This window comes from Sciurus carolinensis, chromosome 9, assembly GCF_902686445.1.
Source record: "Sciurus carolinensis chromosome 9, mSciCar1.2, whole genome shotgun sequence".
Taxonomy (NCBI): domain Eukaryota; kingdom Metazoa; phylum Chordata; class Mammalia; order Rodentia; family Sciuridae; genus Sciurus; species Sciurus carolinensis.
Window position 1 is genome coordinate 15518067 of NC_062221.1, and position 15122 is coordinate 15533188.

At 46.3% G+C, this 15122-nt stretch overlaps 1 protein-coding gene across 8 annotated transcripts in view; it reads right to left on the bottom strand.

Annotated features, from left to right (window-relative positions):
• Zbtb38 (zinc finger and BTB domain containing 38) overlaps positions 1-15122 on the bottom strand; it is a 97705-nt gene that overhangs the window by 44592 nt on the left and 37991 nt on the right. The window lies entirely within an intron of this gene.

A 15122-nucleotide genomic window follows, 5' to 3' on the forward strand; every position in this document is an offset into this window, starting at 1 on the left:
GGCAGACTGTGACTCAAGCTCGTGAGCACCAAGACAGAATAAAGAACTTAGCGTTTCCACTTCTGACCTGCAACCCCTGCCAGAGGGAGACCATGTCTCTAATATGATCAGAAATACCACATGTACCATCATGTACCATCAGGGGTTCCTGGGGTGAACATTTAAGGGCGGTTCAGTATTTTCCAGAAAATTCTACTTTTAATTCATTTTCTTAATAAGCTTCAATGTAATGTAATGTATGCTGTTCACAAATATTAATTCCTTTAATTTTTTATCTACTTTCTGTTTCAAGACAATATTTATTGAAGGTCTCCCCCCACCATTTCTTGACTGTCATATGGTAATGGCATCATTATCTTCTAATTGGGATGCCAATTAGAAGAGGGCATAGAAAGGGAATGCAGCGAAGACTGAAGCTATCAACCAGGAGAAGGAGAGACCCCCAAACACTACACTAGGACTTTCCTATAACAGGGCTCTCTAGCTAAGGACAACAGAGGATAAGGCAGACGGTGTCCAGTCTAGTACGGTGGCAAGAACCCGGATCTTGGCGTCAGTGGCCCTGATTCAATCAAGACCAGGGTAAGTTTCTTAGACTCTTTGCACCTCATCTGCCAAATGGAGCTCCTAACAGGAGCGACTAGGGTTAACATGAGGACTAAATGGTAAGACCCATAAAGTGCTCAGTAGTATATGGCACAAAATTGGGCTCCATAAACATTAGCTATTCTATTACTATTATTTTGATAAATGATTATTATTAACCACAAACATCAGTAAGAGCAAGGACTAGCTAAGTCTTGGCTCCCCAAATCAGGGAATGTGAAATTCCTCAATGGCAGCGACAAAGGTCATATCTCACGGTGTGCTCAGAGTTCCCTGCGACCCTGCCGTTGCTTGACAGCCCACAGCGCCCACCAACTTGATCCTTCCTCCTTAGGGCGGAGCAGCTACCCCCAAGCCTGAGCCACCACACACATGGGCATCTGCTCACAAAAACCATCTAAATGGTTCTCTTTTCTTTCATTAGTGGCACTGTTGACGCTTCTTCTGAGCCTGTGGGAAGAGGCATTAAAAATCTAAATAAAGATCTTTAAAGGTGACTACTTATTAGCTGTTCGGGTAGAAAGCCTGGTAAGAAGGGGCCAAAATAATCTGTTTAAAACATATACTTAGAGTACTAATAAATTTGTTATGTGTGCTTTTCCTTTTAAGTCAGAAGGCCACTCGTATTTGGCTATAAATTGACAAGTATAAACGAAGCGGGGATGTTGCCTGTTTGCTGGACCATCTGCCTGTTGTGGGTGGTGACATTCTTTTCCCTTCCCCTGCACTCTGCCTGCTCACCTCTCTGGTCTGTTTACAGACTCTGGGCAGACCACACCTGCTCCTTTCTTTGCACGCAAAGGGGATCTTTGGCATGCAAAGTCCTAGCTCTTACTCTAAAGTAGGAACCTAAGAACACATCCTTTTGGTTATGGTTTATTTTAGGGAGAATTTTTATGGTTTTGGTTTTTTTTTTTTTTTTTTTTGGTACTGGGGATTGAACTCAGGGGCACTCGACCACTGAGCCATATCCCCTATTTTATATTTTATTTAGAGTCAGGGTCTCACTGAGTTTCTTAGTGCCTTGCTTTTGCTGAAGCTGGTTTTGAATCCACTATCCTCCTGCCTCAGTCTCCTGAGTGGCTGGGATTACAGGCGTGGGCCACCATGCCTGGCCCTGGTTTTGGATTTCTGATTTCATAATTCTTTAAATCTCCATGAATTCATTAGTATTTTGTCCAGTAAGAAAAAAGAAAACGTCGTGTTCACTTTGAGGTGTAGCATATTTATGTGATTTATTCCAGATTGTGATTCAAACTTGCATCAAAATCCTTGATTAAAATGATTGGCAACTGTCAGACGTAGTCAGTAGTTTCAAGTTTTCCCCTCCCCTGCTCTGTCAGGTCACCTTTTTTCTCCCTGTGCAGCTGGTAATCTCTGTTCCCGAGGGTAAAACAAGGCCTTTGCTTACAGTGCCGGGGCTCACATTCCAGTTCTGCTAATACACTAGCTATATGAACTTGTAGAAGTCCATTATATTAACATTCTAGATTTATTGTTTTTTTGAATCTATAAAGTAGATATGACAGTGCAACCTCGTTCTTAATGAGGATTAAGTGAGATAATACAGAGAAAAGGTAAATTTCATTCTATTGCTCTTTTTCACCCTGATCATTTTGGATGAAAATTCTAGAAAACAACAGAACGATACCTCCAACTCCTTCCTCCAGCTCATCTTTCAGCGATGCTAGCAACCAGTCTAACGCTTGATGGTTGACAGGGTCGGTTTGTAAGAGGGGATTTCCCTGAAGCTGAAGTGATGATTGGCCTGCAGAGTCCCAGGCTCGGAGGGCCTCCCGGAAGTCCAGGCACAATGAGCTCTGGTGGGCTCAGGTCAGGCTGGCCCCAAAAGAAGGGAAACACGCTAAAAAGTACTCAGGAGAGGTAAGAGGAAGAACAAATATTTAGCAAAATTGGGGACTATCAGTAATACAGTCAGAATTCCTACTGTAAGGCCTTGGGAGAATGTGTTAATAATTTTCAGAACAGTGATGAACTTAGAACACTGTCACAGAACAGGCACGTGCATCACCATGTAACATTATGATATAGTTGATAACTACGTATTACTGACACAAAATTAGTGACTCTTCTGTTGCGGGGAGCCCCACATGCCCACTGAAGAGATCGTACCCTGTACTCCTCCTATGCAGACTAACCCTAGAAAAGGATGGGCTTTGAGTTGCCAGAGAGGAGTTCTACCCCTCGAGGGGCTTCTAGAGGCCCACGTGTTGGCCCTTCCCAACTAGGCAAAGGGACTGAGTCAGATTGCCGAGACCTAGATTGGAGTTTTACCCAATTTTTCACACACAGAAACACCAAGGTAGCCAGCTTCCGTCAGAATGTTTAGGAGATGGGCTGGGAGCTCTCTGTGCTCTTCACACTTCATTCCCTTCCATCCTCACCTGGTGGGAAGGGGACTTTCATGCACAATAAGGTGAGTGATGCTGAGTGACATCAGTACCAGCAAGGAGAGGAGGCAGGGCAGAGGGATGTCTGAGGCTGGAGAGGCAGGGCTGGACACGGGATGCAGGGGGAGGGCCTGACGGAAGGGGCCTGGGTTCCCCCAGGGGGCTTCTGTACCGGTGCATCCCTAGCAGACAGCTCCCTGTAGGCTGCACAACTCCCAGGAAGCCCTGGCGCTCGCTGAGTTGCTGACCATCCACTTCTGCTCTTCTAGGTGCCTTGGGTTTAATAATAGGGTTAGAGTCATTAATGTCAGCTCCCCTGGCTCTGAGAGCAGGCGGCTCTCTTAAAAACATGATCCCTGTCCTAGTGGCAGCTGTTTCAGGTTGCGTCTGGGCATTCCGTCACAGTTGGTGACCACAGCCCATGCCCACTTCCGTGTCCACAAGATGGTGCTGAACATACACACACACACCACGCACACGCTCTTGGGTCCCCAGGAGCTGACAAACTCAGCCCCCAAACTGTTCTCAAAACAGTGGAGTAGATGAGCAAGCCCTGCTTTGACATGGACCAATGACCTTGGGGTGTTTCAGATAACAAGAAGCAAAGCGCCTGGCTTGTGGCGTGGCGTTCGCTCAAATCATTCTGCACGCGCCACACCCGGATTTCAGAGGCTGTTTGGATCAGGGACGGGGCCACCCCCACAGTGTGGGGGTCTCCACCTGAGAGGTCTTCACCAAGGAGTGATGAGGGCCCTCTGCTCCACACCCTCTGAGGGCTCACCCTCCCTGGTCTTTTCCTGGGCTCCAAATTCCTTCAACTATCCCCCTGCATATTTTATAGAGAAGCTGAAGATCACACGGGGTGACCCAGACAGGTGTCCAGACTTCTGGTTCTCTGAGCCTCACCACACCATGCTCCTTAAATGGCAGATGCTGGGCCCCCACTTACTGCATGTGACCTTGGGAAGGACCTGACCTCACTAAGCCTCAGTCTCCTCTATAAAAGGAAGCTAATCATCGGGGGGATTAAATGAAGGCAGATGAGCACTCAGTCGAATGCACGGCGGACAGTAGGTGCTCCCTTATTCATTTTATTTTTTACTATACAAACTTTCTGCAGGGGTGGAGAGCATGGGCTTTTCACTTCTTATTTTCTGCCTCCCTCTTTGGGTTCCAAACTTTCAGGACTAATTTTTTAAGTGAAACTCAAAACTTCATTTATTTCATCTCATTAAATTTAATTGTGTTCATTTGGTCCATCCTTTCCCCGCCTGCTGAAATATTTCAGAATGTCGGTTCTATCAAAGAATACACCTACTGATCACTTAAATGTGCTAACTGATCCCTGCTCCAGATTAGGATGGTGGCACCTGTGGCTGAAAGGCAGGGCGATTGTAGTTGAATGTGACAGTCCTTCTCACCCACCTGAATCACACTTCAAAGTCACTAATGCTGTGCTGATGCCTACTTAGGAAATACTCTTCAATCTGCTAGAATAAAAGATATAAAGTCTCAGTGGGCTCTTGAAAGGAGGAGACTGAACATGAGGCACAGCGTCAGAATGTGGCGAGGAGTGTGTGCAGCTCTGGTCGTGGTAACGCACCAATACCTTTAGAATGGAGACGCTGAGACCACAGGTAAGTGACTCTGAGGTCAGACCAGAAAGCTTCAGAGCTGCTAGGAACAGTTGTTGGGAACAACCTAAGAGCAAAAGAACAAGAATCCACGCTTCCTGGGGCTGATCCATGGCCTCTGGGTTGATCTCTGGTTGCAGGTGACTCAACACAAACCCTAAACAGTTATACTGTCTCTGCTCCGTTGTTTCAATAAACACAGTTTGACTAACTTTTCTAACCATTCTGTTCCATTCCCCGCTTTCTCCAGGGTAGCTCAATCCATTTGTTTTGCTCAGGCTCACAACCCAGCATCCCTGTGCCCCGCCCTGCCGTGGAATTCAGACTGCCTGCCATTGTCTCTGCGCCATATCTCCATATCCGCTTACCCAGCAGAACGCCACCTTCCCATCCTGGCTCCTCCCAGAGGCCAACCTTCTGGACCCAGACACAGAGCAAAGACAAGAGCACTCAGCCCTATTCCTGTCTAGTCCTGTACCACTGACAAATCACCTTCACACACACCACCTTGCTCTCCTTCTCACGACACCCTGGATGGCTGTGAGATATTTCCATTCCAAAGAGGAGACACTGAGTCTTGGAAAAATTAAGCCAAAGTCCCAGCACCACATAGCCAGCAATTGGCAAAGCTGGGTTTGTTACCCTGATCTTGTGACTTAGGGCTTGAAATCAATCATTGACATTCTTTAAAAAAAAAAAAAAAAAAAAAGACTATTTGTGTCATCTAAATGTTAATAAATATAAACTACCATCTCATCTGTTGATCGGTGCTTGTTTATGCCAAATTCTGAGTGCAATGTGTATTTGCTACTGAAAGAACTAGATGTTACTAGTCATATCAACTAATAAAGCAGATTTTCCTGGTCACGTTCTATTACCACGCTGCTGAACAAATGATGGCTTATGCATTGTTTCATGTTTCTTGTCACCTGGCGTTTCATGATCACAGAGCATTTTGTTTCATTTATTTTGTAAAATGGGAGTAATAGCCAAGAGGCTTACTGTGGTAAACAAAGCAATGAATGGACAGACCTCAGCCAGCAACTCTTCAATTTATACAGTCACATATTACTATCGCTAATACATTTTCAATACGTTCATTAAAATCAAATTGTGTTGTTGGCAGAATCAGTTCAGAGAAACCAAGTACTTCCTCCCCCTCTCAGCCACCTTCTGGAGCCCCTGGTCCGATGGAGGAGGTAGCCACAGACCGCTCCTAAATGAAGATCACGGCACTACACTGAGGGGCGTCCAGGGCTGTGGATGGGGCAGTCTAAAAACCAAAAACTTTTAAAAAATATTTTTAGTTATAGACGGACACAATACCTTTGCTTTATTTATTTATTTTTATGTGGTGCTGAGGATCGAACCCAGGACCTCACACAAACTAGGCAAATGCTCTACCACAGAACCACAACCCCAGCCCCCTAAAACCAAATTTGGGTAAGGAAAGTTGGGGAAAGGGAACAGGGTGCGTCTTGAGGGACAGGGAGCATGTCCTTGGACTCCAGGAGGGAAACAAGCATTCTGTTCTAGGCAGAGGTCTTCGCTGAGGCAAGGATGCCTGAAATCGAAAGGAACACCTGGGAAGGCCAAAGAGGTGGGGTGGCTGCTGCACAGGGTGGGTGCAGGGGCTGCCTGGAGGCGAGGAGGGAGACGGCAGGGCCTGGTCAGGAAGAGTCCCAAACCTCAGGACGAGCTGGACTACCCCGGGGCCCCACAGTCCTGAGCCCTACTGCATGCTGGAATCACCTAAGGGTCTTGAGAAAGCATGGATGCTGGAGGCCCCAGCTCCAGATGCTGATTCACATGCTCTTAGGTGGGACCTGGATATTGAGATGTTTGAAAACCTCCCAGGTGACTCTGATGTTTAACATGGACAACAGTAAGACGCTTAAAAGATTTGAAAAATGAACGACTGTGACAAAGTGGCAGCAGTTTGGTGAGAAGGATATCTGTGGGGGTTCTGGAAAGAAGACAGGGAGAGAAGAGAGGAGGAAGATCTGAAGGCCACTTGGATGGCAGTCAACCAACTGGAAACTGAAGGGGAGTGAGCGCCGGGTGGCTGACTTGCCAGTTCTGTGGCCCAGATGCGCCATTAACGGGGAGGGAACCCAGATCAAAGAGCTGGTTTGGGAGGAGGGTAACGAATTCTGTACTCCCCAAAGCAGACTTGCAGCTGAAAGGGAAGCTGTGCAGTGCGCTGACCGGAGGAGGCGGCTGCACACCCGAGTGTGGGTTTTGCCCAGGGAAAGTGAACTACGTGAAAAGAAACGGGGCCCAAGACGGAGCTTCGAGGACAGGGGTGGACATGCCAGAATCATGGACTTATTACAACTTTCGTTTCTTGAAGCTTCTCTAGACTGTCTGCATCAGCACAGCCAGGGTTAAGGCCCCGGAATCTGAGTTTTTAATAAGTTTCCCAGTGCTTGTGGATCGAGGCTAGGTTTGGACATTGTCCTCATTTCCTATGGGTGCTATAACAAATGACCACAAACTTGGTGACTTAAAAACAACAGTAATTTATTAGGTCACAATATCAGAGGCCAGAAGTCCAAATTCAGGTGTCAGCAGGGCCATGCTTTCTCTGAAGGCTGCGGGATGGGGGCGGGTACAGGAGGGGGGATCCTGTTTTGCTTCTTCTAGCTTCTGATGGCTCGTCTTTCCTTGGCTTACAGCAGCCTAATGCCAACCTCTGCCTTGTCTTCACATGGTCACCTCCTCTTTATGGGCCTCTCCTCTGTGTCTCTCCTAAGGACGCTTGTCATTGGATTTAGGGTTTGCCTGCTAATCCAGGATGATCTCATCTCAAGATCCTTAATTACATCTGCAAATGCCTTTCTTTTTTCCCCTAAATAAGGTCATACTCAGGAGTTTTAGGTTCCAGGACATATCTTTTGGTGTCCACCACCCATCCACTACAGGTATCATGGCAATAACTCACGTGGATGAATGGAAAAGGGTGTGGATCCAGAGCTCCAAGCTAAATTCCCTGACAGGCAGGAAAGGGAGGAGGAAAATAGAACCACTTCAGGGATTGCTCAGGTACATTCCTCCCAAGCCTGCTCTGCCTAAGGGCCCTAGGCCACTAAGTGTCAGGGAAATGACAACCTAAAAGAATATGAAATGTGGAATAGAAGAAAAATCATGAATTAACAGAGGGGGTGGGGAGGAAAAATAACAGAATGAGACAAACATCATTACCCCTATGTACATGTATGATTGTGCAAATGGTGCAACTCCACTTCATGTACTACCAGAGAAATAACAGTTGTACCCCATTTGTGTACAGTGAATGAAAATTTTTAAAAATCATAAATTAATGAAAAAACTAGACAGACTACGTTATCCACAAGATGTGAGCAAGAACTTTGAAGAGCTGAAAGGACTTTTAGCTCATTTTCTAAACTGAATTAATTTGAAATGAAGCCAGAATTTCTCCTCTAAGATACCATCGCCCTTTTCCCCTGGCCACCGGGAGTGTTCAGTCTGGACAAGAGGTCAACTTGGCAGAATGGATTACTTCTGTCCTTCAAAATGTTTATTGGGCCAGGTGTGGTGGTGCACACCTAAAATCCCAGTGATTCAGGAGGCTGAGGCAAGATTGCAAGCTCAAGGCCAGCCTGGGCAATGTAGAGGGACTGTCTCAGTCCCCTGCCCAAAAAGGGCTGGGGGTGGCATTAGCTCAGTGATAAAGTAGCCCTAACTTCAATTTCTAGTATCCAAAAAGAAAAAAAAAAATGTTTCCTTAGGAGCAGGGGCTACTGTTGGTGACTAACAACAGTAGTTCACCTATACCTCGTCACCTGCCAGGGTCCCATACATCTGCACCGAGAGTGAATCACCCACAGTTTCACACCAATGCATGTTCCGCCACTACAGTCCTACGTGATAACTATTTGTGACAGTGCCCTGCACAGAAAAGTTTTCTGTCCCCTAAGATTGGAATTGCCCTTCCACAAAAGTCACAACAGTCTTCAGAATCAGATTCTTATTTGTGGTCAGAGTCACCCTATCTTACATTTCTAAGGCAGAACTCAAAGGCACAACCCCCAAACACCCCTTAAGCCTATCCCCAAACACCTCCTAGCTGGCAAGCTGGCACTCACACACAGGCCAACCTCTGCAGAGGTCGGTCTGTGCTTCCCATGGGGCCCACGCGGCATTCCCCACACGCTGCGAGTGTGAGGGATCTCAGGGCATCTTCTAAGACGGGCTCAGCATTTAGAATGGATCCCACGTTAAGCCTTGCCTCTAGGCCAAGGACCACACTCCGAGTAGCCAACATCAGCACTCCACTGCAGGCTGTCTGATGGCTTTTGTTTGTTAACTAGTCCTGGAACAGACTCCTAGAATGACTCTACATCTGGTCCCCCTTTTGGCCACCCCACATGGCATGAACCCCACAACCCCACTTGTAATGCAGAAACTTGTTTTTGTTTACTGCCGGAGTTCCAAGAAGCCTAACTCCTGTAATAAAAGTGGGTGAAGTAAATAGGCTCTGTGGGTGTGATCCATCTTCACCTATGTCAGGTAGAGGTGCTGACATCCACCTAACCAAGTGGCTTCAACAGAGTTCAAAAGAACCAAGTTTCCTTGCTTGGTAACAGTGGCAATGGAGATGCTGACGACTCTGGTGGCGAAAGCTAACATTTACTGAGCACTTTCTACACACTAGGGCCACACAGACCTCACCATTCAGCACCAAGAGTGAAATGAGAGTGGTTCAAAGATGTTTAGGATAAAGGGAAAGCACTGTGGATTCCAGGGTGTGCACAAGGTCAAGTGAGTGTCAATGGAGACCGCACTTCTCACACTTAGGAAGCTGCTAACTGCTTGATATTTCAGAAAACATCCTTAGTCGGAGTAGGTCAACACCATAGTCCCGATCCATAGGGACATGCCTGTTGTCACCCATCTCCTGATGCTGTCCAGGTTGACCTCTGCAGGCTCGGTTTCCTTCTGCCTCCTTGGGAGTGACATGCCCAGATAAGGAGGGGATTCTTTTGATGGGTTCTTCCTGTTTCGTCCTGGGACCGGTGTGCCCAGCACTGGGCAGCCAGTGCCCTGCAGGAGAAGACTGTGCGGGTCACCATTGTGGGGCTCCTGACTGGTGGGATGAGTCGGATGGTGAAGGGGTCTAGCTGAATGTGGTCTCGTTAGGCTCCTGTGGTATTTTAAAAAATTCTAATGCCCCCCAGTTTTCCACAATCTAACATCTTCTATCTCCTTATACCTGGCACACTTAACATTCATCCTACTTTCTTGCACCTGTATGTATATGGGTTGTAGACCCTAATCCATAAAAGGTAAGTATAAATCACTTTAAGAGTTTGTTCTGCCTATAAAATTTCAATCTCTGTTCAGTGATTAATTGTCCTTGTAAAAGTCAATAATTCAAGCTCTCAAAACTACTCAAGTGCTCCATCTCAATGAGAGACAGGTGGTGAGAAGCCTTCTCACGGAATATATCCGGGTGACACACTTTTCCCTCAGGATCTCTCCAGTTCGTCCGTTCTCATGGGGAAAATTTCTCAAGATGACTCCTAGGAGGCAAAGTGCAGAAAGCACATTCTTCCCTTTGCTCCAATCATGCTTCAAGAAAGTGACAGTCAGCTCCTAACTGTCATTTCATAAAACCACCACCAGTCCCTTTAAAAATGAGCCCCGTATTCATCATGAGCAGGTGTTGTATAATGGTGAAGCGATCATTGGGGAGTGAAGTACTGCTTTATTCAGTAGCTCCTTACCAGGTCAGAGTGTTCTGAGATGACATAATTCTTCATCATAGTGTCATACAAACATAAGGACCCACAACAAAGATCATAGGAATGGAGCCTGGACCACCTGACTGTCAGGGCTTCAAAACAACGGGGTCAACAAAATAATGTACATCCACCGAGACACAAGCACCTGCAAGCAATTCTCAGAACTGCCCTGTGAACCAATGGTGGTCAACCCCAGGAAGCAAAATTTCTGCTCTAGAGATCTCAGGTGGACATAGAGTTGATCTGGAGGTCTCGAGGTCATTCTGAACGTCTGTGGTGCGCAGGGACTCTCTGCAGCAAGGCTGCTGGTGCCTTTGCTATGCTCTGCCCTCCCTCCTGTCTCCCGTCAACAGCCTCACATTAGCAGTCGCTTCCTTCCTGGTTTCAGACACAAAATGCCAAGAGACCATTCGTATGGGTTGGGGCCCCTGGATGTTTACTCGGACCCCTGTCCATACCTTCCCTGCATGCACAGGGAAAGCAGTCCTATTCCATACAATTCCTCCTCCATGTTTGCAGTCCCCCCAAGCCGCCACTGGAAACACTGCCATTTCTGGAGGGAGGCCAGGCATGGCAGCTCAGCCCTCAGGTGAAAGCCACCGCCTTTTAGGGTTCAGGAGTGGCCACCGATCAATCGATCGGCGGGGGTGTCAAGCAGCCCACGCATAGGTCTGAGGTCCAGGGAGAAGCAGCAGGGTTTTTGTATTAGGGAAAGGTTACCAAACCAGCCAGTCTTACAAAAGGTCTTACAAATGGTAAGACAGAAGAGACAGACTGGGGAAAATGGCTGCGGAGCAGAGGAAGAATATTAAAGAACGTAGTTCCAGTTAGCTTTTGCCAAGTTCACCAGGAAATAATCGAGTTAAAACAGAGCAGGCTTTGGGCAGCAGGCAGGTATGTACGGCGCTCCCCTGCTCACCTGGTTTAGAGTGGACTCATCTGGGAGTGGGGAGGGGTGATTATCAATACAGAAGTGGTCTGAATTCAGAAAAGTAAAACTCCTAAAACAAACCCCCAAACCCACTGTGAGATAAAAACCCGCAATATGCTGTTTAGAAACATTATGCTTTAAATATACTCATCTAAAAAAAAAAAAAAAAAACAACAACTAAAGAGTAGGCTGTGCTGTGGGACAGCGGGTGTCTGTTTCTGCTTTCATTTTAGAGAACAAATGTTCACAGGCTGCAGGGGGAGGAGCTCCCCACGGGGACCCAGCTCACAGAAAATGGCCACCCGGTAAGGAACCTTCCACAGGACGCACAGGGCGTCCAGGGACCTGCGGGGAAGATGGGCACTCACCTCGCACACCCACTACGATCGAGGTGCACAGGGCCTTTCTTTTCCACCCCTAGCATGAATCATGCCTGCAAAGTATTTGTTTGCTAAATGCCACAATGACTAATCGCCAGAACTTTTATCTTCCTCATGGGGAGTAAAGGAACCTCATGGGGAAAACAGGTCATTTTTAAAGTAAGGTGGTTGCTAGGATCAGAGGTGAGATTCCTATTTAAATTTCATAAAAGGAAAACAACAACAACAAAAAAGGGACCTCAACAATTATTTCTTAAAATAGAGAAGAAAAAAAAATCATCAACAACTCATTATACACAGCAAAGAAAGTCATAAAAATAGATCACTCAAATGTGACAAAAAAAATCGTTTGAGTTGGCTTTTTGAAAATGCCAAAAATAAAAACAAATATTGCCAAGTTAAATGCACAACAAACAGGGTAAGAAATTCACTAAGCAGCCTATCTCCATTTAGGAAAAATTGTGCGTCCTGAGTCATTTACGGTGCTTTGTGAAGAAAGTCAACTTATAGTGTGGGGTAGCTGAAGACACTCCAGAATTGTTAGGCCTTGACAGGAAGAATTTTAAAGGTCAGGGTTTTCGGGTTTTACACCCTAGTGAGCACGGCAGCACTCAGGGTCTGCCAGGCCGCTGACGTCCCACTAAACCCTGTTCAGGGCTTCAATCTGTGCATGTCGTCACTTTCACAGAGTATCTTGGTGACTCTGCTTTTTCAAAGCGTCCTGTCCCTGCTCCCCCTTAAAGCAAGGGTGGATTTCACACTGATCTAAGGAAAGGGCTGACCATAAGGCAGGAGGTGTGGTTCAGCAAGGGTGCTCGGCAGTGGGTGTGACTGTGACATTTAAACCCCTTCCGCCAAAAAGCATCAAAGACAGCACCAAGGCCTTAGCAACCCTGCTCTCCGAGTTCACACCAGAACCAAGGCACTTACGCAAAGACAGACCAGAATGCTGAGCAAGTTTTTTAAAAAAGGAAATCTTCATATATATCAAGGAGCCAATCACCATCCTATTAGAACTAACCAGAAATCTTACTCACAAAAAATGCGTATGTCTGGGGAGACTAACTCTGAATGCAGGTCTGCCTTGCCTGACAAGATAATAAATTCAGCTTTGTTTTTGCTGAATTGGTGGGCTTATTATCTAACTGGAATCAACCCTACAATCAGAACTTGTTCTAACACACGGACAGAAAAAAAAATTAAAAAATAAAACAAAAAAACAAAAAACAGGGCCCAGAAACAATTTCTAGCTCACAAAGCAGGAAGTGATAGCTGAACACAGCTGCTCTCACCTTGCACAAAGCCTGCTTCGGGGGGTTGCTGAGAGAATCCCAGAATGCCCTTCCTCAGTTTAAAACGGCCACCGCATCGCTCATGGAAACGCACCCTGGGATACACACACAGGTCCTGGCCAGCAAAATGGGGTGTGTATGCTGGGTCTTCCTCCTCACACTCCTTGTGGAAATGCTTAGTTCCTCTCCAAATGAAGTTATTCAAGCACCGCTTAGTAGTTTTCATAACATAAGAGAGGAATTCTTATTTATTTTTTGGCAGTGCTGGGGATCAAACTCAGGGCTGTGCGCATGCCAGTCAACTGGTCGACCACTGAGCTACATCCCCAGCCTGTGGAAGAACACCTTAAAAAATGGGAAACAGCCTTCTGCCTCTCCCAATTTAAAAAGATTATTTTTTTTTTAAACTACCTTAATTGGCAAGAATCTAAGTGCTTTAGCTGGACCAGAAGTTCTATGTCCTGTTGCCCTACTGTGTGTCGCTGGAAGCCCAGCAGGTACTTACAGTCATCTCTCTACACCAAACAGTGCCAGCCCCATTAGGCTTTGCTGCTGACCACCATCTCCTGCCCTCTGGTAGCCAGCCTGGCAGACTGGGCATAGGACACTTTCACTAATTGTGTGATCTTAAGCAAGTCTTCTGACTTCACTGGACTCCCGTTTCCCTATCTAGAAAGTGAAGAGGTTGGACTAGTTTATTTCTGAGGTTCTTTTGAGTCCTAAAATTTGAAAACTGTGCCAGGAGGGCTGGTACACTCCTGTAATCCCAGTTACTCGGGAGACAGAGAGCAGGATCACAAGTTCAAGGTCAGTCTCAGCAACTTAGCACGACCCTCTCAAAACAAAAACAAAACAACTTTTTTTTTTTTTTTTTAATGGCTGGGGATGTAACTTGGTCATTGAGCACTTGTCTAGCATGTGCAAGGCCCTAGGTTCAGTCTCTGGTACTGAAAAAAAAAAAAAAAATGAAAATCATATTTTCCCTCCCTCCCCTTTGTCATCTTTAGATCAACTCCCAGGCAGTCCCAAACTTTCTGTAAAAATCTTCATTTCCTCCAAAGTGCACGTTTATAGGGTAGAGAGGCTACGTGCTCAGCCTAGCTAATATTTCTGTATCTATGAGGACAGCTGGAGAGAGTCATGAAATTGGGACCCCTGGAAGATCTCAGACAAAAGCACCGTCCCCCTTTCCATATGCTTATTCCAGCACCTCTGCTTTTAGGCTGGAGAGGAAATGGGATTATTGCGCCTTAGAGCAGGAAGAAAACTGAGCCACTACTCAGTCAAATCTTATCTGGTTATGGGTGAGAAAACCACCAGCAAAATCATTATTCTCTTTCTCAACTTTGCACGTTGGGTTGGTTGCTAGGAACAAATCCCAGGCTTTTATGGCTCCATAAACCCACCTCTACAGGGGCTCTGGGCTCTTCCCCAATGCCCTACAGAGTTCATCAGACCTCAGAGGGTGACCAACAAGCATTTACTGAGCACCTGTGGACAAGTGTCCCAGAAGCTGTTTTAAACTTTCAACTGGCATAGTGACTCCTGGTTAGCCCAGCAATCGGGACAGTTTTCCAAGACACCAAATAATTGATCTTATCGGCGTAGAAAACCATTGGTGTTACTCTAAAAGAAAAGTTTGCAATAGAACATCAATAGTAGATAAGGATAGGTTAGGAAAAGAGGAAGCCCCACAAATGGGGGCCTTGATTTGATATCTGGCGTTTAATTGATATGTAGCAAATATTTGTTGAACAAATTCAACTTGGACTAATCTCTCTCTGCTCCACTTTCTTGTCAAGAATTCTGAGGTTAAGATAACATCAGGAATGAGGGTCTCTAAATCTCTGGCCCAAAATCAGGAACACATGGTTATTTCATACCCTCACAACGTAGATAGGGGCAGCTTGGGGTCTAGACAGAAGAGGCTGGCCTTTGGAGTCCCACAAACCAGGGCATGAAACTCATCTCTGCAGTGGTGGCTGCACTTTTGAGCATCATTTCCTTGTGACCAGGTGGCCTGAGGTTCTAATAAGATGGCTGAGGCAATGCACACCAGGAATGCCCATTCCACCCTCTTCTTCAGGGACTGTGGGCACA